This window comes from Excalfactoria chinensis, chromosome 10, assembly GCF_039878825.1.
Source record: "Excalfactoria chinensis isolate bCotChi1 chromosome 10, bCotChi1.hap2, whole genome shotgun sequence".
NCBI lineage: Eukaryota > Metazoa > Chordata > Aves > Galliformes > Phasianidae > Excalfactoria > Excalfactoria chinensis.
The window spans coordinates 4,950,229-4,975,319 of NC_092834.1; the positions used below are offsets into that span (position 1 = coordinate 4,950,229).

The following is a 25,091-nucleotide window of genomic DNA, read 5'->3' on the forward strand; positions in this document are numbered from 1 at the left end:
GCTCCTACTTAATTTCATCCATAATTCTCAAAGCTCATCTGTCATTTAAAAGCCTTCTCACTTGTTATGTATAAAGTCTCTGATTATGGATAAAGTTTTCAAATTCTGATACAATTAGCTGCTTAAACGGAATGAGATGTGAATCACCTCATTTTCTTTGAAAATTCTGCACTTTGGAGTCTGTTTTGATTTTCAGAGCATCATTACATTTGTAATAATAACACCAGAGTCCAGAGTTTTCATGATAGAGTAAGGCGTGCGTTTCCAAGAAGTTCCTGCCTTACCCAACATGAGCAAAATCACTTAAAGGTGTAAAATTTTCATAATACAAAAATGTCTCGCTTATTTGTGAACACTTGCTAAGCTTTCTGACCGCCCCTCAGGTTGAGGTATTCATTTGCATTATTTATATATTTCAACAACAAAGAGTATTTAATCATTTTGAGACAGGCTGAAAGAAATGATGTTGCTTGCTGAAGTTAAAGAATGTGCACCATTCATCTCCACTTAGACTCAGGAGAAGTAATATCTGTAGAAGAGATACTATAAAAAAATCTGGAACAATACCACTATATTTCATATAATAAAATATAATAATAAAATATATAATAAAATTTTTAATAAAATAACAATACCACTACATTTCTCAGACTGTTTTTTTTGGGAGGGGAAGGGGGAGAATGGGGTCTTTATGACTCATTATGCATTTTTGCCACCTATGTATTTGAGCTTCCTCCTTTGACAGGAGGGAAACCTGAAGGATTTCTCTAGTGGTCAAATACCTAAACATGAGTTTCTGTATCTCCTGAGGATCCTCCGGCTTTAAAAAAAGCCGTGTGGAGAGAGAGGAGGATTCCATGGCAATTTCATGCAAAAATAAAGATAAATTTAAAACGATTTTAATTACTATATCTAACTAATAACTTCAACTTCTTTTATACACTGAGGAAAAGTAATTGAGCTTAATCTACTACAGAGAATTTCAAAGCAATATACAACTAGGAACCTTAAGACATAGATCTGTTTGAATTTCTTTTCTAAAGCTGAGATGCTATTACTAAGAAAATCTAAGTACATTGGAGGCCAGGTGAAACTCTTTTTCTTTATAGATGCAAGACTGTTTAAATATCTTAATCCATTCCTGAAATATAAAATAGGTCTTCTCCAGTTTCACTAAAGCCTCTCATGTGGTGTGCTTCAGCAGGTTTATTTCCATGAGTCCTATAGGTGCCAAGTATGAAATGTTGCATTTCTCTTTCATCCCATTTAATCTCTTCTCCCCACCTTACTATGGATAGGAAATACTCATTTTGAAGTTAGAAAGATATAGGTTGATATCCTTGAATATAAACAAAAGATTTTACTTCATAGACAACCTGTATCTAACCTTGTTTATTCTGCCTTGTTTTTATTGGAATTGCAGGAGGCAGTATGAAATACATGCCATGTTATTCATGTCTGAGATTTCTGAGGAGGGGTTCCTGATCTCATGTAAGTTTTCCACAGAATATATTTGGTGACAGGATTAAAACAATTTCAGCACATCACTGCAGCATAGATAGTTTAGGAAGCTCAGTGGTAGGGACTGTAGGTCAGAATATACACAGCTCCATTTCCAACATTTCTGCATTGCTGAATCCCAAGTTTGGTTGAACCCATACCCAACTGTTCTAGAGAAAGAGGAGTCTCATTTTTGCAACTACTGTTGATATGTGGTCAACTGTTTGTGTCTTGGAGTGGGAAAAAGACAGCATTTGGGTTCCAGGTGAAGCGGGGAGAGGGGGGTGGGATTTGCCTGGAGCAGTCCAAGAGCACAGTTAGATAGAAAATTGGCAGCTTGACCAAAGGCACAATCAACCAGTTCAGGCACAGATGATTTGGTTTCTACACATCAGCAAATATTTGATCCTAGCCTGAATGAAACAACAAGGAGAGCAGAAAGAGCTCTGTTTGCATAGAAATGCTAACGCCTGTAGAAACCCCAAATTCAAATTAAACTGTGATTCAACTTGCCTGTAGATTTATCCAGGTAAATACTGTTCACTGGCTTCACGTCTCTTTCCTTTCCTTATCACACTTGTGATCATCTCCACAGTGAGTGAGGTCTTAGTTAACCGTTGCTGACGTTGTAACTCAGAGAAGCAATTCAGGCTGCAAAAGCAACATTTCAATTATACGAATAATCAAATTCAAAATGTTATTTGAATAATTTGAGTTCCTAAATTAAGCAAGCACTTTTTTGCAAGTGGTCTATAAATTACATTTTCCGCTACATTGGCAGTATACGGGTAATTAATATCTCAACTTTTCCTTCTTAATGTTGATTTAAGAAAAATAAAATAAGCTTAGAACATAAATGAGCTTTGCTTTCATAACTCAAATATTACTGTCCCTGCTCAGCTAGCTGTATAGCTCTGTTACCCTTCTCATTCTCAGTGCTGGACAGATGTGTCAGTATACAGCCTTTGTGTTTAACTTAAGTATAGGAACACCAAAACTAAGGGAGGTACACATCAGCTATAATTTTTTTTTCCTCTATTAATTTCAGTGAAAATGGATCTTCATTTTCAAAATGGTGCAACTTGATTCGATGCTTCTGAACCAGGCATTTTAGCTCATTTGCCTAATATCAAAGAAAAACGCATCAGATAGCTTTCCCGATAAGTCAAATGTGCCAAAGCTAAAATGTTAAAGCAATAAAAAATTGCAGAGCCTTAGGTGCAGAGAATGTATTAAACAAATAAACAGAACCAAACCCATCATCTAACTAACTTCACAGAATGACTTTGTGAAAATGATCTTTTTTCGTTTGATCAACCAAAGGACAGTAATTCAAATGAACTCTTAGGATTTCTCAGACAAGGAAAAATTACTAAGTGGAACACTGGATGACAAAAGAAGGGATCTCTAGTGTTTTTAGGTTTCCAGGTAGATAAATACACACATGAATAATTTAATCAGTTAAACCCTTTCATATATACTATATCGATAGGCCTATTTTTCAGAAATTCATTTGCTCAATGTGAAGATCCAAAAATTGCTGTTTGTTTCCATTTGTAGGGTTAAACTTAGCAATATTCCACCTGAGGGACAATAAGATGAACAAAAGACAGCAAGAGAGACAAAGAGGGAGGAAAAAAAAAGAGACACTTCATGTTTGAAAACTGAATGAAGAATTGGTAGAAATATGAAGAAAAAATGAAACTATTTCAGAAGAATCAATACTTTTCATTTTTATTTAACCAATTACTTTTCTTACAAAATATATATCAGGTAGGTACTTGATACAGCTTTGAAAACAGGTCTATTTTGTTTAAACTGTGAGGCATGCATTGCGTGGGAAGGCAACAACTGCCACTCTTTATTTGTGTATTTAATTTGTCCATTCCTTCATCTTTTGGTAAACTGGACATCCCCACCTTGCTAACAAGAGCTGGTAAAAAATTACTCATAATGTTCCAAATTCCACTTTTTATTTCCTTCTGCTCAGCCCAGAGCTGCAAACTGAGACAGCAAAGCAACGTGGGATTAGTGGAATATCAGAGAAGTGATGAAAGTCATGATCTTGGTTGTTTAAATACAGTGCTTGGGAGATGAAGACAAGATAAAAAATAGCAGAAGCCTACCAAACTGAAAAGATGTTCACAATACAAAAGAGACCCATCGCGAAATTCATGGTACTATACACCACGAAGAGTGGCCCAAGTAGATGTTTAAAGCAAGACTTTCAATACAGACTGCGCACTTTTACAGAACGTAGCTTACTGAGATGGATTCAGTTCTGATATTTGCTTAGTTTACCAACCCCTCTACATTTATCCACTGTTTGTTTTAAACAGAACTTGAATCCATGCCTTCTTTCCCTGCTCCATCCCACAGAGTACTTAAAGTGAGAACTGCAGAGACCTTAGCCGCAGTCAAATTCTGACCCCTTGTGCAGTTCTCCTCAAGTCCAGAGGGCGAACCACTCCATGCTTCCAGTTGACAGTTACCATTCCTGTGTCTCACAGAATATTCAAGAGTATTCAATCAGATTATTTCCTACCTGCTTCATCAGTGTAAAGAGATACTAGAAATGAACTCTTTCTGTTATTTGAACAGATGAGTACACAATCAGATATAACAAGTCCATCTTTTCCTACTGGTTAGAATTGGTAGTCAATTATTCAAGAAGCTGTGGCGTTGCTGCCAAACCCATGCTTTCTTCTCAGCAAATAACAGGTGAGCTTGTTAAAGCAGCTTTCTTTGGACTGTCACTTTAGCTTTGATAGAGGGCTTATTTACATGCTAGCACTTTAATTTTCATCTTATTCTTTTATTTTCTTGTTGCTATCATTAAAAATGTAGAACTTTCTCTGTGCATTTGTGCTAGAAAGGAAACTATATTAATATTACCTTTGGTACACCGTGCCACAGTGCAGAAATTATTTGCATGGTTTAATGTCTTAGCAGATTTTTAGAATTAATCTGTATCTCGCTCCTGGCACCGTATGTTGCTGTTTTCCACTTGTATGGAAATGCAGGTAATCGCATGCCCTCAGTGACATGGGCAAATGCTTTACAAAAAAGCATCTTTGACAGTTATCTTTTATATTTTAACACAACCAAAGAGTTAGACTCTTAACCACTAGGCCTTGTACTCTGGGATTGGACAAAGGTAGAAGTCTTGTGATAGTAGTATCCATTTATGAGTTTGCATTATCATTTCATAAGGCAAAACAGAAGGTGATATAAGCCCACTGCCATTCCTTAGTTTTTGACGGAACATATTCATCAAAAAAGCATGCAGTCCCCTGAGTTTGCAGCCATATGCTACAGGAAAATGTCACCAGTTAAAGATGTATTCATTTGCTGTTTTGAAAACTCTGTTTGATATTCATGCATTCCAAGTGTTTTGACCTAGATTTCTGTAGAGGCATTAGATCCAGTACTGAACAGGAAGCTAGACAGCTGTTGCTTGTGTAGTCAAAGGAAGAATTTAAAGTAAAGGGGGAAAAAAAGAATAAAAAAATGAAAACATTTATTAATGCATGCCAACATTTTGCACAGCCAATATGTTTAATACCAGATTAACTAATATAAGCATATGGGGATGCATTTGTTGCAAAGCTTTAAAGAAAAGAACAAAGAAAAAAGTTGGATGTATCTAAAGTTCACATAGAACAGAATTTGCACTTTCTCCTACAAATGAAAGCCTACTGAAATGGCAACATACTTTAATTACAAGCTACTTGCTAATGTCACAACATTTAGGTTTTGGGGCTATATTGTAGTACAAACCTCTCAGCGTATGTCTTCCTAATCTAGAAACCCACAGGTAATAAAATTCCTTACTGAGTTGTACAGTCTTTGCAGTCTGTTTCACCCTGAAGTCTTATAAATGATTTGTCTGTCGTAATTGTAGGTTCCTTCTTTGTGAATCCAGGTACAAAATGGATGTAATGTTAATATACTCATCTAATTATGAAATACTGGAAGTCAATTTACCACTGTAGCAAGCATGCTGCATTTTGTTATTACAGAGTTTACACAGGTATAGTTCACCTGATGTCTGTAAGTCTTTTGGTAGTTGAATTGCAACTGTAAATAACATAATAAACATTATGTTGGTTTGGTTATGAAAGTACTCATCCAATACAGCTTCAGCAAGACAAGAGCTAGATACTAAAGCTGCTTCCAATTGGTTTTCTGTAGCTCTTAGAACCACCTACTGGAAAGTGTCCTTCTTGGGCTGGACTGTGTATTCTTTTGGAAGAACTTTCATTTCACAGTCAGGAGGGGGCATATATCCAGATCAGGCACCAAAATATAGGACAGCTACAGCAGATTCTCCATAACAGCTATACATTTTAGCAACCCCTTCTTTTTAGTACTCATGGAATAATGTTTAAGTTCCAAGAATAACCCACTGCAATTTCAACATTTTCTGATATTAGATTTTATACTGAGTCAATTCAAAAATAGAAGAAAAAGTGCAAACACTCCCACTCCCCCCAAAATGGTTTTCATTTCTACAGTAAGAATATGAATAGGAAGATGGATTTTTTTTTTTCCCCATAGCTCCTTTCCTAAGTGTTTATCAAATAGTTTATGCAAACATATTTCAGCTTATGGTTTATTTATGGATAGTTCAATTTCACTCTCCAAAAAGGTGTGGAATTGGTTACCCAAGCCACGTGCTGGTTATTTATTTATTTACTTACTTATTTATGACTGGGTGAATGAAACTTTTTAAACAAGAGAAAAATGAATGAAGAATAGCAAAGAAACGATTCCGCAGTTTAGAATGAATAAATCAACAGGTCTAAATGTCACGAAACTGAATTCTGCAATATCCTCATGAATAGTCAGGGTTTCAGGAAGGCCTGTTGACAACAAAAGACTTGCATATTCGGTGATGTGTTTGGAACATATTAAAACACACACACTTATGAATGTATGCATACAGTCTTGAATAATGTCCCATTTAAGTGTCCAGCTCTTCTGTTCAGATGTGCTGAATATTTTCTGATCATACAACTATTAGAGATCTACATAAATAGGTATGCATGCTTCCTGAAACACACTGTTTGCATTTCAGATAGAAGAGCTTCAAATGTAATGTCAACTCTCAGAAGTCTAATGAGGTTTATCTTTCTGAACCAACCTCCTATAGACCTGGGCATCTGCCACTAGACATGAGGCTCTGCAGCTGAGACGCATTTGCACTCCCACAGAGTTTGGGGTCAGAAGCCAGTTAGGAGAACAAGGCTCTTTGGGACTGTATGTCCTCAAATACAGTCCCATAAGAGTGGTAGAAACGTCACACTACAAATCCAGGAAATGGAGAAACACTTAATGAAGAGAGTCAAGAGGGAACATGGAAAGATTATGACAGTGAGGGGAGGGATTAAGCAGCAATGAGAAAATAAGCAATAGATGGTTGAGGTTACGGGAGTTCACAACCAGAATGAAAAGAACACATAAGGTCATAAACATTTTCTTCCTGTTTGATTTATGAAAAACAGCTAAAAGTGTCTTCCTAGTTGCCAAACGGTTGCTTCCCCCCCCCCCCCCCCCTCAAGTAAATGTATCAGGATGAAACACTGGACTTTTTGTCAACTTTGTACAATCTCTGTATAGGACCCTTATTTCCGCAGAATTATCACACGTACAATTCTTCCCAGTAGCAATTACTGTCAGTGTTGAAGTTTGAAATGCTTAATACTTCCCTTTCCCTAAGTGATCAACAGCATCAGACATCTTTCTAAACTTCACTGATCCACTCAGCTCCACTAAGTGCAGAAAAGCAAAGTTTTGATAGGTATGGTATCTGGTTAGCTTTGACATCCCCTCAAGTGTCAATGATTTCATTTCTGTCTGGATTATCTGGGCATAGAACCAGGAAGAAGCTTAAGATCTGTTGTCTGGGAATAAAATGCTTCAATCCCTCCAACCTTGATTTTCTAGTCAGAAGACACTTCGCATCTTAAACTGACATATTTTCCATTTTTATAGTCTACATTTACAAGTTTCTTCCATATGGCTAAAGTTAAAATTCACAGAGGCTATAGATAGCCAGGCCACTCTTCTCATTAATCTGAGATGTGCCAGCTAAATTAGAATACTCTAACTTTGCAGAAGAAAATATGAGCTAATAATTGTTGAGTTCTTCACTAATAGCATACCTGAATCAAAATACCTTGGTATGCAGTCTGAACCACTTAGGAATTAGCAATAGCATGCTGTACTATAGCCAGTTTGAACAGATGGATTTAGAACCAGAGAGTCAAATATATCCCTTTTTGGGATTTTGTCTGCCTAATTTACTCATGTTACTGTTACAGAGATACCAAGATAGCTGATGATGCTGCTCTGTGCTGTATTTACTCGACTGCATTGCCACACAGAAATGTGATTCATAGACTCCCAGGAATTGCAGATGGAAGAGCCATATTAGATCATTCAATCCATCTCCCTGCTGATGCAAAATTGCTTGCTACAGCTACAGTACATTTTCTAGTGTTTTGTCTGGTGTAGTTGTAAAAGTCCTCTGACATGGGACTACCATTACTTCCCTTGGGACACTACTCCACTGTTCATCTTTCAAAACTGGCACTGTCAGAGATAGGGTAGTGCATGAGCAGTACCACTGACCCGTGTACACTTGGGAATTCCTCTCTTCCTATGAGCTAGGTGACCCTACGTGAAGATGCTGCACCATCAATATTACATAGTGCTTGTGGACATGTTACAGATTACTGAAACAGGACTGTTTGTTTTTTTTCTTCACATTTGCAAGATACATTTTGCATTTTCAAACCTGCCAACTTCTCCCTCTGGTACATCTGCCAGTCCCTAACATGGACTATGTGAAGACTTGACACTAAAAAGGCATCCAAACTATCTCATCTCCTCTCTGGATTCTTGCATTTCTTCTAAGAAAGAAGAACCTCAACTTGATGTATCTTCAGAGATCCGACCCACAATCAGTCATTTATCAGACATTTATATTTATAAAGATCATTTATACTTTTACAATTTAAAAAAAAAAAAAAAAAAAAAAAAAAAAAAAAAAAAAGCATATTTTTCATCACCTCTAAGTTTTTTCTTAGGTTCTGAGCAAAATTGGACACATCAAATACCAAACAAAATGCAGTTATGGCAGTGATGCTAGCCTTTCTGGAAACAATAACTACAGTCAATCACAGAGTAAATCCTTATCTGATGAGCATTCTGGCCCAATTTTTTTTAGACACGAGAAGTTCAGATAGTTCAGATAAGGTTTGGCAGCTGAATCGGTATTTGTCCCAAGCAAACCTCCAGAGGTTCACTAGTCACTAGCAATAAATTAAAGTCTTTATAAGGTGAGGGCTATTTTGTGGCCAATGTGAAATAAATTGGTGGTGCCAGCTTAGGTCTTATGAGACATCTGTCTAGATCCAGATCCCATCATTGCTAGACATCTCTGAAAAGGAGCTCGTATGTGGAGATTTTAATGAGACTGCATTCAAAGTGTGGTGGCTTCCCCCTTCATCCTGGTGAAGAGCAGGGTAGCAACTGGACTGAACAATAGAATGGGAAAGGTATCATACCAAAGGTGTGATGACAGAAAGACCAGCAGAATAGAAAGGTGCAATAAAGGAAGAAGATTGCTCACCTGTATCAGGAGCTTCACAGGGCAAAACTTCACCAAGGAAGCTTTCTCCAGAAAGAGACCCCTTCTCAGTGGCAGTCAGTCCTTAAATGAGGTCTAAGAGAGGTGCAGCCAGGCTTCACTCCTTCTGGTTCCACAGCTGAATTGCCTTCACCTGTGCTCTCAGGGCTGACCAGGTCCTTTTCCCAGGTGTTCAGGCCATGACTCAGCAGTTCCCATACAAGTGGTGACCCAGCTGTTTTCAAGGGCAGTAGATCTAGCATGTTTCTGCAATGGAGCAAGTCTCATTGCAGACAGACTGTCAGTAGAAAAAACAAGCGTTTTAGGATGCAGTACACACTGCGAGTTCCACATCCACCCCATCTCTTTCCCATTAGCTTCCTTGCCTGTTATGCCAGGTGTTCTAATTAGCCATATGTATAAATATTTGACTTTTTTTTTTTTTTTTTTTTAATCATTCTGGTACTGTATATATAGGAAGAAGTGGAGCCAATCTGTGCATAAAAAATCAGTGTTTGAAGATATTCTTTTGGCTGCTGGTAAATAAGGCCTCCTTTAACATCCCCTGCTGCAGTTGGCTGCTGTCTTAGAGCCACTTTTCCAACTTCTAGAAACCAAATTCGGAAAAAAAAATATATGGATGAGATATTGACCTTCTACACATCATACATTTTACCAATACGTATTAATGACAAAGACACTAAGGAATGTAATCACCCATCAGTGAATCAATACAAATCCTGTTAACACTCAATAAGGGGATGAGAAAGCCTTCAAGAGCTTCACACTTGGACTTTGAATAGGACTCCCAATAAAGGCCTTGGAAATCTTTTTTTTTTTGCCCCTCAGAACTTCCAACATATTGTGTGTTTAATGAAATGTTTTTGAATGCAACAGCTTGGTGGAAACAGGAGAAAAACTTGCATACACATATCTAAGTTTTCCAACCAAACAATCCTAACTTAAGATGATAGAGCAAAAGAAAATCAGTTTCTGAGTTGTGCGTTTTACTTTGCAGGTTTTTGTTTTTCTTTTTTGAAGCACCTTGCTGGGAAATGTGCAAAGCCTCTGAGAGTAATTTGTACCAAATATTAATTTGAGGTGAGGGCTTAAAGCCTCTTTGCCTTTCTGGAAGTCTTTGCATAAATCCGTAGGAAATTTAGGGCCCAAAATATCAGTGAATCGAATAAAATAGTTTTCCTTATGTTTCCTATTTCCCTCTCTCCCTCCACTTTCCTGTATTCATGACTCAGAATATTTGGGGAGGGGGAAAGCAAAAAAAAAAAAAGCAAAAAAACCCCTACCTACAATTCCTTGTTCTCTGTTTTTGCAATTAGATGTGCAGTCTATATTAACAGTATCATGGGAAGACGGGCTGTCTGCCTCCTTCCTGGTTGCCTACGAATTGCTTCAGCCTGCAAAGGAAACATTGTGGGACTTTGTTCGGAGAAGTAAGAAGCTAAATATTTATCTTCCCTCTTATAATTTATGCAGCATGGGATTAATATAGAAAGAACCAAGACAGAAAGGTCAAGTGAGCTTCCAAACAGTGTTTTACAATGATATATCATTGCTCTTATACTATGGCCTGCTTTCTAGAAAATGAAGAACCAATAACAACTGTTCACCTAAGAAAATAAATGTAACAGTGCCTGATTTTTTAAAGCATTTATAAGTTTCATTTATATCTCCTATAAAGAAAATTTCTGCTGGAAATTTTAAGTCATTCTAAGCACCAAAAGAGCATTTGTGGGTTAATGTCTTCTTGTTCACAGGTACCTGCTGCATCTTAGTTCTGTCTTCCATCAAAATTGAAGGGAGAAAGGATGCTGAAATGTTCCCCATCTCTTTTAGATTGTGCCACAGGTAGAGTCCTGGACCCCAGATGGCTGCAGACCAGCTTCTGCTTGCACTGTAGCAGGAAAAGACCTTTCCATTATAGTACATGCTCTGTCAGAACAGCACATCGGCAGAGTGAAATCTCCTCAGAAGGTGCTCTGCTAAAGCTGAATGACCCAGACTACTAGCAGATGTGGTGGGCTCTCCACCTCTTGAAGTCTTCAGATCAAGAGTGGATGCCTTTCTGAAAGATATTGTTTAGCTGAGCATGATTTATTAGTCTCACTACAATGGCAAATGGGTAAAATACTAAGACTGGAATTACAGAGCAGCTTAGCATAGGTGACCTGATGACCCCTTCTGGCTTTAAAAATCTAAGAGCTTAGTCGAAGATTCACAAAGTGAATACAGCTTTTTTATGGGCATGATGTAAACAAGTTTATGTGAACGCGTGTGTGAACCAGGATCGCCGAGGTGCTTCTAGGTCAGATCTGCAGCAGTTTCTTCGCGAATACAGCAGCCATAAAAGAATAATTAAAACAAAATCATAGGTAGGAGCTAAATAAAGCAGTGACATTGTTTTCCCTTAAAACGTCATCTCCTTTAGAAGAGAAAGAAGAGTGGAAAATCGTAGGTGTCTGGCCAAAAAAAGGGAGGGGACGCGAGGATCAAAATCTTCTGGTCTGCAGATAAGAGGGGAATGAAAGACTTCCTGCACACAGGGAACAGAGGCCTTGAGGGGCAGGGGGGGCTGCGGCCGGCTGGGAAACGAGCAGCACTGTATATAGAAACCTTCACACACAAACAGCTCCCGCGTGGCACCATAGCCGGGCAGTGTGTTAGCCGGGGGGCCGGCATGGTGACCCCTCTGTAGCCTGTCTGGCCTGGTGAATTGAACGAGGCCGGCAGAACATCAAAAACACCCTCAGCCCTTAGATGAATGAGCTGTTTGTTTTTATTCCTGATGGCTTGATAAGAGGTCACAGGATGTGTTCAATTTCTTTTTTTTTTTTTTTTTTTTTCTCTTTCTTTCTTTTTACTTTTTTTTTTTTTTTTTCATATATCATGAAACAATAGGTTAAGAAAGAAAAGCCCCAACCCAGTCCCAATAGATCTCTCGTCCCCCGTGCTGCTTCATTTCCTGCCTTTTTGAAGCAGACATCCCCCTTTTGTTTTCCCCTGGCCCAGCCAGCGCGTGTCGGTGCGACGGCCACCAAACAAATGGGTTTTGGCCACCATCACCTCCTCGCCTCCGCCTGTCCGCCTGCCGCCGCTCACGGCTTCCTGAGGCCTGGCGGCCGCTGCCGGCCCCACAGCAGGCCTCGCAGGAAGAGATGGAGGGAAGCAACGGGAAATCCCTGCAGCTGCCAGATTGCAATTCTGCGGCTGGCGGGACGCAGCCCGGGCGTTCGGGCACGAGGCGAGAGAGCCTTCCTGTCGGCCCAGCCGCTGCTGGAAGTTTGTGGCATGCCGGCTCCCACACGCATGCCGGGGGAAGTGCTGGGAGGTCGAGATAAGGCCTCCCACTGCCACCACTGCGGTGAAAGTGGGAAACAAAGCCAAGGCAGCCAGCAGCAATCCCTACCTGGAAAGGGAACATGTGGTGTCTCCAGCCTCTGTTTGCGGGAAGGACAGGGGTTGGGCCTTTCGTAGTCTGTCTGTCTGTCCTAAAACCAAAGTGCAAATGAGTTGTTCAAATCTGTCATAATCGCGTGAGACATGTATGAAATCCACAGGTTTTCTGCTGCTGAGACCTCTACAATTCCCTGACAGGAAGTTGTAGCAAGGGGGAATTGGTGTGTGGGTAGGAGTCGGCCTCTTCTCACCATGTAAGAGAGATGGGACAAGAAATGATGGCATTAAGATGCAACAGGGGAGGTTCAAGTTGGATATTAGGAAAAAAAATCTTCTTAGAAAGAGTGGTGAGGCAGTAGCACAAACTGCCCCGGGAGGTGGTGGGGTTACCATCCCTGGAACTGTTCTAGAACCATGAGGATGTGGCACTGATAGTGGGCATGGTGGGGATAAGCTGATGGTTGGACTAGAGGAGCTTAGTTGTCTCTTCCAACCTTAGTGATTCTGTGATTATTTAATTCTATAAGCACCAGGGCTCCTCCAAGGGCAGCCAGGCTCCCACACAACAGCAGGCCTTCTCAGGGGGAACAGCAGACACACACTTAGTTGAAATTCAAAATCAGCCACTGACTTCTTTGTAAGTCCATACCCACACTGTCTATGCTCAACAGGAGCTGAGTTATCCTTGAATCTGGTGACTTCTCGTTAATCCCCTCATAAAGACATTCTTTTCATTTGTGCAGAGACTGTGGTGCCCCTCCACAAGGCAATGCAGGAGTTAAGAATATATTCATATAGGCAAATTTGAACACTAAAATAAAATCATCTTCCTGAGGTCATTGTCTCTGTAGACCAAAGTGAGGAAAGAAGTGCAAGAATGAGCCACTGATTAAGATGCCCCATGCTGGGCAGGTATCTTTAGATTTTACCTGCTCAGCAGGGGAGACCTGAATCCACATTTGGTGATTAGGCCATATTCATATCTCAGTTCAGCAAGTCTCTATACATTATCTTGATGAGCAGAGGGTATAAAACCTAACCATGTCTCCATATTATCCTAAAGTATAAAAAAAGGATCCATAAGCATGGATACATGGGTATCCATGGCCCATTTGCCCCAGACTGTGTTCTGGATATATCACAACTCACCCACTCTGCCCACTTTTGTATTTTGTGTGAGTCATACAGCAAGCTGAGACGCATCAAATTAATACATGTTCAATGGCACAGGCAAACAAACTGACAATGCGATGCCTGAAGACAAGAATTTCTTTCTTATACCTGGAAAACTCTGCATATAGATGCATACACAAACATATACACCTATATCTATAAATTCTATATACATTCATGTATATTTTTGTGTATGTATGCTTTGTGACTTTCAATACATGAAAAGCTGCAACTATGTAACTACATTGTATCATACAGTATTTGAATATCCTTTAAATTCTGATTAGCATTCTTGATGGGTTCTTTCAGCATGGTTTACTCAGGAAACAAGGCTTATGCAATCGCAGTCTGTGTATGTGTGTACACGTCTGTCACCATTAGACATCAGATAATTTACACAAGAGAGAAGCATTATGAATGTCCCTAGACCAGGAAAAGCTTCCTGGGGAAACAGCTTCTATCAGTGTTTTCACCTTATTAGACAACAATGAATCCAACCACGAGAGACCTATCCACTAAAAATCCTCATCATTTTCTTGGAGCATCCCTCCTCACTGTTCAATAGCTTGCAAACTGACCCCTGGACTAGTGTCCATTTCTAAAGAAGACTCCTTGTGCCTTCTAGTCCTTCCTAGAAAATTACAAAAAAGTATTAAATACCTCCAGCCCATCTTTCTATCTGTGACTAAAGGGAAGAAAATAGGCCTGGAGAGGATGGAGAATCCCAAGCTGGGAAAAGCTGAAAGCGCTTACTTCTGTAGTATAAATACGTTGCATTGGGAAGGGCAGACTCACAATCAGTTCTTTGTATCACTTTCTTTTCCATTTCTCTGGAGAGAGAGAGTTGTTTTGGTTTTGACTTTTGTTTTGTCTTAAACTCCTTGTGGCAAATTTCCTGTTGTACTATATCCACCTTGGCATCGTCATTATCATTCTTTTAAAGTTGCTGTGAGATAGAATAGCCCTTAATGGAAGCTTATTTCAGTGCATATATTAAAAAAAAACCAAAAACCTGTCAGAATGTTCCATACACAAAATTTTGCATTTGAAAGAAAATAATCCAGTACTATCTTGAACCATAGAGACATAAAGCCAGATTTTTCCCCAATTGTGGTAGTCTACCAAACTGAAAGAATAGGATTGCGATTAAAAAAGAAAATCCCCTGAAACTCCTCCTACCAGGCTGGGATTGATCTCGATTTACCTTGGGGGCTGCAGACTGGCAGGAGAACCTGCCATCTGACCACAGCTTCTGCCAAATCTCACAGATCTCTTCATGCAGCTGAGTCCTTATGCTGTGATTTACTTTCCATGGAACAGGAATGCATCCTGAAGGGTTAGTGGGGTGTAAACCTCGAAATGTACAATACCACTTTTGTTCTGAACTAATGATGTTGTTACTTGTGCTTGTGCTAGGTTGGAGATTTCCAAGGAAGAGCAGCCAAGCATCCTCTACTACCATCTTTGTTCTCTGTTCAAGCCATGGGGAATGTCAGTGTTTCTGGCCTCAGGGCCATCTAGAAATGGGAACTTCAGGAATTCACAAAACCCAAAGACAGTAAAGTGGTTTGTGGAGAGAGGGGTCAACAGAGGCACTTATAAGCCTTACTAAGGTCTGGGTCCTGCTCAGCATGGTGCAGGTAGAAAGGGGAAGGGTCAATATTTTCTCAGAACCTCTCGATTTACTGAAATAGGTTGAAGAGGTTGAACGACTTAAAATCAAGTTAGCTTTAGCAACTCTTATTTTGCTGTGCTTGCTCAGGAAATGTTGGCAGTGGACACCCTTAACCTGTACTACATGGTGAAGAGGCCAGATTCTGCTCTCTTCAGCTTTGCTGTAAATCTTGACTACATTAAAAGTGCTGTGTTCCCTTGATTCAAATCCTCAGCAAATTATGCATGTATTTTCTTCAAAAACACTGGTTAAAAAAAAAAAAAAAAGTTGAATTAATAAGTAATGACTTTAACGTCTCTGCTATTTATTTTTTCCAGTCATGTAGCAGGCTGGTTCCTCCCCATTCATCCTGCTCAGAATACAAAAGTACCCAAGATATCCTGAGAGAATTGGTATCCTCATGGAAAAGGGCTGATCTATGGCTTCGCTGGGCTATAGGACAAGCCATAAAAGAAGAAATTTTATTAGGAAAATGGCAGTTTACCATCAAAAATGTTTGAACCATACATTTAAATCCTTGAATTTGGGGCAAAACATTATTTGCACATCAGACTCAGCTCTCCTTATCTCCATAGCCTGAAGTATTCTTAGCGTTGCCAGCTGTACAGTGCATATCTCATTGCAGTACACAGTGCTCTGAAGTGTGCCAAGTAATAAGCTATAAAGAGAGAAGCAGGACTCAAGCAACACAAGGATGCAAAGCAATATTTTCCCCTGACACCCAAGGTCATGGCATAAAGAAATGTGGAACAAGGGAGCGTCAATTTTCATTGAAGATGCAGGGTACAGTGCTGCTGTACCAAACTAACAGAAATAAATTAACGTGAGGGCAAACTTAGAGTGTCCTCTTAAAATGTGTTTGTAAAAGTATGTGAGCATGCACTGGGGGGGGGGGGAGGTGGATGATGCTGCATTGCTCTTTATATTTTCATGGCTATCAGGAAAACATTGTAGACTTAAAAAGAAACACACTTTTTAAAGGATAATCTACTCAGGATATACTATAAATACTGACATACAGTTTTACAAGGAGCTCCGGGTTAAAGAAATGAAGGAATAAGTAGAGTTTGCTGCCCAGCGAATTACTCATCAATACAGTCTTAATTCACTACCAATTCCTAATCAAAGCATACAGTTAAGATGACTTCTCAGGATCAGCTATGCTTACATTTGTGCTTCCATAAAGCTGGAATAACTATTTTTGTATTCTGCAATTCTCGTGCCTTCACATTGAGAACTATACATGTATAACAAAAAAACCTTGTTTTTCTGCGCTGCTTTTCCAATGGTTTCACACAGTGTAAATGAGCAATAGTCACAGAAAAAGAGCTGGATTTCTTATTACTCTGTGCCCAGTTTGGAGTCCTATGAAGTCAATGGGAAATCCTCCACTGACTCAGATAGGGGTTGGATCAGTCCCTTAAACGCTATCAAACCTGCAAGAAGGATTCATAGCATTCACCACATGGCTCTGACTTACTTTAATTCTTTACCTACCATTTCTGAAATGCAGACTGTAAGGGAGCATTCCTTCATAGTAAGGAAAGCACATAGTGCTTAATTTTAATGGAAAACTCTTTTTTAAACACAGACAGATCCTGCTGTGTTTGACAAATATGTTCCAGAAAGAAGCTCAATCTAGATGTTATGTGTAACTTTATCTTATTCCCTTTTGAGCACTACTGTTCTTGCAAAGTGATCCCTCAACTGCCCAAAGTCATTACACTTTTTCCCTTTCACATTGTACCTCTGTAAATGTCAGGCATAACTACATTTTTATTTGCAGAGATACCACTGCTATGAATGAGTAAAAATTTCCTGCTCCCCCGCCTCCTTCACTTTACCCTGTGCGCTTTCTGCTAATATGATTTGTTGAACAAATTGTTCCATTAATCTGGGGCTGTTTGACAGAGTGAGAAAATAAGTGCCAAAGTGAGAAGATTCACAAGAATCGGAAATCTCAGTCCCTCTTTCTCAAGGTAAATAGTTATTATATCAGGGTGTCAGACTGGTGAAATGGATGTACTTTCATTCTCAGTTTGTAAATGTCACTTTTCCTCAGCCCATCAGGGTGACAAATGAGGTGTGGGTTACAGTAAGAGTTCATTCCTTGACAAAGTTCTTGCTGGCTTATTTCAACAGGAAGGTAACCTCCCCTTTCTGCCCCTCAACCACAGGCAGGGGGAGGGGGAAGCATCTTTAGTCAAGAGAGAAACACAAAATAAGGCAACCTCTGTTATAATGCCCTAATGGTAAACAGCAATTTCCATTTCCTGTTAAAATCTGATAAGAGGCTGCTTCAGAAAACAAGTCGGGATGCACTTTGTTTGCTTTTCTCCTACTTTCTTGCTTGTTGTTTTTTATCTAAGACCCATATGACATACTTTTATTGGTGCTTATGTCAATATTTATTGAACAAGTGGTCAAGAGAGGCCACTTTTTAAGCCCTGCACTATCTGGTTGTTAATTACCTCACTACGATGTGTTAATGAAGAAGAACACCCTCTTCTTTTGACAGATAATTGATAAGAGATCAGGAGGCCTGATGCCTGACAAGGAACATGAAATGGCCTCTTTGATTGCCACACAGATCACTGCACTTCTGCAGTAATTATGACTTGCAAGGAGCCCACAGGGCTCACAGGGAATATACATAGCCCCAGGGTGAAGACCGTGGTAAGAAAAAGAGCAAAGGATTTGCAAGCAGTTTAAGCAGATGTTCTTTGATTTCCAAGTCTATGGGAACCCTACATCCTCTCTCACAATGGCATTTACAGAGCTCATGAATTGGCCTTTGCCAAGTCCGAACCCTTATCCACAAGACATAGACTTGCACGGTTTTTGTTGTCAGTCTACCACAAGCAAAAGAAAGCTGCTACTCCCAAGATTTGCTATAGTAGTAATTCGTAAGGATATCTGTTTGATGGATTTCATCCTTCTCCTTCTGCTTGTGGAAACTCTTAGTGACTGAAACAATCTGATGAGTAAACTCAGAAACTCATGTCACATTTCTCATCAGATTGGCTTGTGAAGCAGCTGTGAATGACGCTCATGAAGAAAATTTTTATGATTTGAGCTGATGAAAAGCAAAGAAATATAATGTATTTCTGTTAGAAATTCTGGAGGAAAAGCAAGAAGAAAGCGTGGAATGATCTGGGAAGGGATATATTGTTTTAGTTGTTTGCTGTTTACTTCTGGAATAAAGCAAAATTATTCACAAAGAGAAAAACTAGGGGAAGCATGCACAGATATTTGCCTTACCAATGTATGATACAGAAAATATCATAAGAGGAGATTTGAGGCAATGGGGAACCTCTAGATCTGGATCTACTGCTTGAGCTGAAAAGGCTCTAAAATGAATGGCTATCACTGACTACAGCCTGTGCTCCAACAGTCAGAGGGAGATAATAATTAAATGCATGTTACATGTTTCTTTTCCTGACTGGTAAAATGCCAGGCTTTGAATTAGCTTGACAATGACAATGCTCATGATTCAGAAACGGGAATTTGCTTTTTATTATTAAAGAAACAACTGCTCTCCAGCAGTCACTTAAAAAGCACGGAACTGTCTCTACAAACATGTCTGTCATTAAATACCCATGCTAGAATGTTTGTGAGAAATTAACATTAAAAAGAAGACTACACGTAATCAAAACAAATCTATCTAATTTTCTTTCTCTGTGTGCATTTCCAATGTATTTATCTCAGGCAGTAGATAACACTAAATTTTGTGTGACATCATAGTACTTTCAAACAGACTGCAATCCCATAAACATGGCATTATGCTGTACCTAAGAGAATGGGGACAAAAAGGCCATATTGAAAAAGAAATGGCAAAAGTAGTAGTGCAATGGACAGGGGGAAAAAAGCCCATCACTAAACCTATTGCTATCATTATTTTCTTTAAAAAAAAGACACGCACAAACTTCTCTTTTTCTCATTAAGCCTGCTCCTACTTGTAGAATGTTCTTTGAAGACCTATTTTCTCCTGTACTGACTAAAATAAGCAAAACAGTTACAGTCAACAATATTCTGCCCACTTTGCCAGAGCCTTCATAATTTATGTCTAACCTGGATAGGAAAAGCCCTTATAAATTTCAACAAATGTCTCATTAATTAACACCCCATCTCCCTAAGCCACAGAGCAGCTGGTGAAAAGAATTGTGTAGGTTGATTCTGTAGATATAAACTAGGTCAACAAGAGGGATCCATACTCACTATTGCAGGCTGATATTTCTCTGGAGGTTATTAATAGTTTCTGGGGGTCTTTCAGCTCAGACTGAAAACTATTCAAAGTCAACAGTATAAAGCTGCTCAGCCTATAGACTTAAGTTAAAGAAAAAAAATAAAGAAGTGCATTTTTTTTTTTCTGTGCAATACAACGCAATGGGTCAAATCTTGGAATCCTTTCTTACACTTCTATCCAAGACAATTCTATTGATTTAAGTGAACCTTGTGTTGTGACCTTTTTCTGGTTAGCACTCGATCATGCGAACTCCTTACTTTACTGATTATACTATATATTCATGGAGGGTCTGAAGCCCTTAGTCAGGCAAACACTTTCTTCTTGCCTGCATGATAAATTATCTACAAAGCATTATTCTCTGTTCATTTCTAAATACTCCTCAGCCTGCTCAACATGCTAATTTTAGGGTAATTTATTTTTCTATAACTGTGCATAACTCTAATGAAATGAAATTAAAAATACAAGGCGGGACTGTAAGGAATTAATATTACAGGTCTAATGAATGCAAATACTGAATCCAAGGTGGAAAACTGAGAGAGAGAAAATGCCTTGGAAGCGTTTTTTCTAACTATGTGCATATGAAAACCTTGACTGAAATAATTTGAGGAGGCAGGCAGGCAATTTCCACCCATTCTTATAGTTTTAGTATATCCTATACCGTGATCAGATGTAGGAAAAGGAGTGAATGCCTGAGCAGTAGCTAGCAGTTAGTCATACAAAATTAAAGCAGGATCTGACGGCAGGAGGAGTGAGTCAGTGGACGGGCAGAACAGAGTAAGACTTTTCCTTGCTGGTAGACTCATTTCAAGAATTAGGAGTGCATGATGAGAATAAATGAGAGCGTGAGGGTGAGCGTTCATCAGCAAAGAGGAAGAGCAAGTAGGGGATGCAGAGGAATGTGAAAACTGAAAAATAGTCAGAACTAAAGCCATAAAGCTCCTTGGAGGAGATAATCCTGACTCCACTGAAGTCAATGGGAGTTTTACCATTGACTTCATTAGGGTCAGGATTTCACCCAGGGAGTGTTAATGTGATGTGGAATGAGACAGGACAACAGTGGAGATCCTCAGAGAGGGAGCATCATGGTCATAGCGTATAACATTAGCATATTAATGGGTATGGCTGTTTTATTTTACAGCACTGTATGAAGCATACAGACTATAGGAACTTCAAGAATACTAATATGTCCCTCATTATTAACTAATGCGATGGTTGGAATCCTCAAAATAGAGGTTTTTATTCCCCTGTATTTTCCTCTGCCGTCTCTCAAGGAGAAGGTTGAGTCAGATTAATTTCCACGTTAAAATAAAAAAAGTCAGAACAAAAATCATCATGTCCAGTAAGCGTAATGTATTGATTGAATCCGAGTTGGCCACAAAATTTAATTGCAGGTTCATGATTATTTGAGGTTAGGAAAAGTTACATTATATTGTCTGAGTTAAGCTAAACAGATCAGAGCTTTTTATCTTGAAAAAGAACAACCTAGGAGGGGGAGGAGGAGGTCAGATACAGGTCTTTAACATTCTGGCTAGCTTGGAAATGGCAAACAGATAATGAGTGCTCACTGTCTCTAGTAATCTAAGACTTAAAAGTCATCAAATTAAACTAGCAAGGGATATATTAAATATGAACAAGACTTCTCTTTTTGCAGCACAAAGGCAACTTGTAAAAATTCCTTGCCACAAGACATAGGGGTGGTCAAATACTTTCAAAAACAATCTATGGGGAAATCCATGGCAGAAAAACACATTGAGGGCTATTCAATGCATGGAGCTCTTCCCTTGTTCAGGAAGTTTCTGAGTTTTAGAAAAAATAAATCCCTACATTTTTCCCCCAGATATCTGCTATTTGCTGAATTCACAGGGTCTACACTAGAGCAATATGGGCCTTAGATTCAACGCGGTGCAGCAATTCCCTATTCTAAGACAATAGATGATTCCTTTTTAGATAAAGGCTACATTTCAATTTTCCATTTTTTATCAAAATTTCTTTGGGGAAAATCCTGCAATATATTCCTTCAACCTTTTATCCAGGATTCTGGAGGATCCTGGTGAGGGAGTGAAAGTGTCTGCAGATAAAAGTTGTATTTGTCAGAATAATTTCACTAGGCAGCTCTGCAAGATTTGGCTGTGCCACTGCTCTCTAAAAGGAGACAAGCGTGCCAAGAAATCGACAGGTTTGTTGGCTGGGTTTTTGCCTTCTACTGGAAATTCACTTAGGAGCTAATCCAAAGCCAACTAAGTCAATGAAAAACTCCCATTAAGTTTAATGGGTTTGGGATCAGGACCTTAAATCACATATAGGCAGCTGAATCTGCCAGTTCTTTAAAGATGCATAAATTTACCTGCTATTCCCCAAAGTACAACTGCATCCCTTTAACACCTGTCTGACAGAACTATTGAATATAATAAGAAAATCTTACAGAATCACAAGTAAGCTGCAAACACCAGACCGCCACCAATCTCTCCCCATGCTGAGATAGTTAGTACCTGGGACTACTGAAAAACAATAATCAGGGACGCTGCTGAGATATGAAATGCAAGTATTCCATCTGTCTAAACTGAGCAACTTGCACAACATTAGCCAACTGCTAAGTTGCTTCTTTTCTATAAACTGAGTCATCCTCATCACACATTCCACTGGGTTTTAAATGATTGACAGGGAAAAAAGCTAGGAGAAGCAGCTATTTCTTTACATTTAGCTGGTTTGTCAGAGCACTTGAAAACTTCTGGATTAAGGTGAAAATGCTTAAGGATTAAGTGAGAAGTGAAAGGAAAGGGGTTGACAACATTTTAGTGCCGTGAATTTAGAAGACAAACAGACATGCTCAGGAGAGCCAGCAAGACCTTTACCAATATGCTGCATCTAATCAACAATATCATTTAGGATTTTCCACTTTATGGAGGAGAAAAAGCAATGTTTGAAGATTCCTCTCCCCAGTGCTCTATCACATCAGGACCTTAATACACTCAGTGTGTGTTTTGCAAACGAGATTTTTGCAAAAAGCAAAGAGTCACCCTTTGCACCCAGGCAAAAGATATTAAAAGATGTTCATCTTTACAAAGAAGATTCTGAAATGACAGAAGTAAATGTAAACTCCAGAACTTCTGGAAGAGTTTCCAGGAGCTCAGTTGTATCATACAGGTGTGAATCATAACAGGAGATGCATAGGAAAGCATTATCCAAATAGCAGTAGGTATTGATAATACTCACATTTAAATGATCGCTGTGAATTGTTGAAGTGTTGCTAGTTACATGAATCACAGACAAAAGGAAGACGGGGTTTTTTTGGAAGATTATAGGGAAAAATGTAGTAAGTTCTTCAAATACTTGAAGTTAGTTTAGAGACCTCATGGAGAAACAAGACAAGTAGGAGGGACAGGAAGATTTCATACTATCACTCGTAGGAAGATGTTTCTTTTCCAAAACCACTAGAGCTGAAAAAACAGAAATGGTGCGTCACTGGTTCTCAGCTCAGTTGTTTTCTTTGATGTTTGCTATTCAGAGCAAGTAGTTTATGCCCATTCTGGGACTGGAAACGTGTTTATATCCAAAGTAGCATCATCATTGTAACTGAATAATTTATATTTTAAAAAAAAGCACCACAACCCCTGAACACTTTATAAAGTAGTATGCAGCCTTTTTATGCATTTGCTTTCATAAAAGCACAGCTACTCACTTCCTTAAATTCAGTCCCTTGAAGATATCTGCAGAAGTAATAAGTCTTCAGTGAAAATGCCAGTGCAGCGGGCCACGGACTCCAGGCAGCAGTACAATATTATTGAGAAAGGAATAAATAAAGTTCATGAGATTAAAGCACATAAAATTATCCTGAAGCATAGAGTAAAAAATGCAGATTGCCAGAGGCAATTACTACCTGTGCAAAAAAGAGGAATTTGCAGCTGTATCAGTAAAGATAAGTTCAGGTAACACCCAAACGCAGCATCTCCAGTTTGGGCATCTCTGTGATCCCCTAGATTTTAAGAAGCTGCACTCATTTCTTCTCAGTGCTCCTTACAGCCTTGCATGGCTCTATCCCAGCTGCTTTATGTGTCTGATGCTAAGTTCAATTGTTCTCATGCACTGGAGGAGAGCAATATGTCATTTACCCTAATCTATGAATACACAGTACTTTAAGTCAGATGTAACCTATCCTAACAACATCTTGATGATAGTATCATCAGTTTGGCATTTGTTTCCTACCAGACCTAAAAAGACCGAATTCTCTAGCTCTGTCTGACCTACACAAACCAATCTGCACCTTTCCAAGCCCTCTAAATTACATGTACATACTTATATTCCATTTGAAAGTATGTTGATGCTATTATGTGTGGTATGGCTTTTATCAATATTTCTGTTTAGTCTGCTTTTGGGGACGTAGAAATTTTCACTAAGTATAAATAATGTCACTTGCTAACGTAGCTACCTGGCTACACATCAGGTTCTCAGCCATTTCCCCTTATTAGTAGCCAAGATATTTTATTCTTTTACTTTATAATCCACACACTGCGCATGCACTTAATTTTACATGAAATATTGCACATGTAGTTAGGCATAGCTGCAATGAAATGTTCGCATTCAAAATCCTCCTGCCTAAACTCACACAGTAAGGCAGTTGCATATTTGATACCAAGGTTTTCTTACAGAGATGATGCATGATAGTCCATTCGCCACTGGCTTTGAGTCTCCGCTGTCAAATGCCTTGCTACAGTAAGAAACTGCACAGTAGGAAATTAAAACATGTTGATAGATTGGAAAGTTATTAAGCTTCCTTACAGTGTTAAACAAGAATTTACAAGAATTCGCTCTCCAGATTTATCAGGGATATATTTACAGTACTTGAGTAAGTGTGAATATTACTCACTGGAGATATTTAGTCACATACTGTGTCTCTCTGAAGGGAGACCATATTGCATTAAATGTCTCCACCATGTTCAGTAATCTGAAAGATAAATCCTTGAGTGCTGATTAGTCATACATTGATATGGAACATCTATTATTTTGGGTCTATATGAAGATTTTCATCTCTGTAATATTAATTTCTTGGCTATCATCATAGTTTTTCTTAGCAACCATCTTTCATTATAATAACTCAGGCCACCCAATATTGTTAAATTTCCTCATGTTCAGTGCCAGAAATGACACTGCAGGTGGGGGAGGTAAATCTTACTTAAATTAAATAGCTTGGTGTGGGCTTAAAACAAGAGCAGACATTGCTAAGGTTCCGTGTGAAGTTTTTTCAGTGACACATTTTTTAGAATTAAGGCAAGAGCTAAACTCTTATTTCCACACCTGAAAGACGGACGTTGCAATATATCTTCCCAGTGACATGGTGAGATGGTGTCTTTATTCCAAATTATTACATAATATATCAGTTAGAACAAGATCCAGTAGTTAACATTAGATTAAAAAAAAAAGAGAGAGATGTATCAGTTTGACTCTCCCTG

At 38.9% G+C, this 25,091-nt stretch overlaps 1 long non-coding RNA gene across 2 annotated transcripts; it reads right to left on the reverse strand.

Annotated features, from left to right (window-relative positions):
* Positions 1-2,038: 2,038 nt before the first annotated feature.
* On the reverse strand, positions 2,039-24,949 carry LOC140256914 (uncharacterized). 2 transcript variants are annotated; one of them, XR_011904877.1, is made up of 4 exons: positions 23,324-24,949; positions 12,561-12,642; positions 9,140-9,434; positions 2,039-2,151 (listed from the first exon to the last, which is right to left on the reverse strand). It is a non-coding gene; the product is annotated as an uncharacterized lncRNA (long non-coding RNA). The 2 variants fall into 2 exon arrangements; XR_011904878.1 differs by lacking the exon at positions 23,324-24,949 and adding an exon at positions 14,477-14,565.
* Between the last annotated feature and the right edge of the window lie 142 nt (positions 24,950-25,091).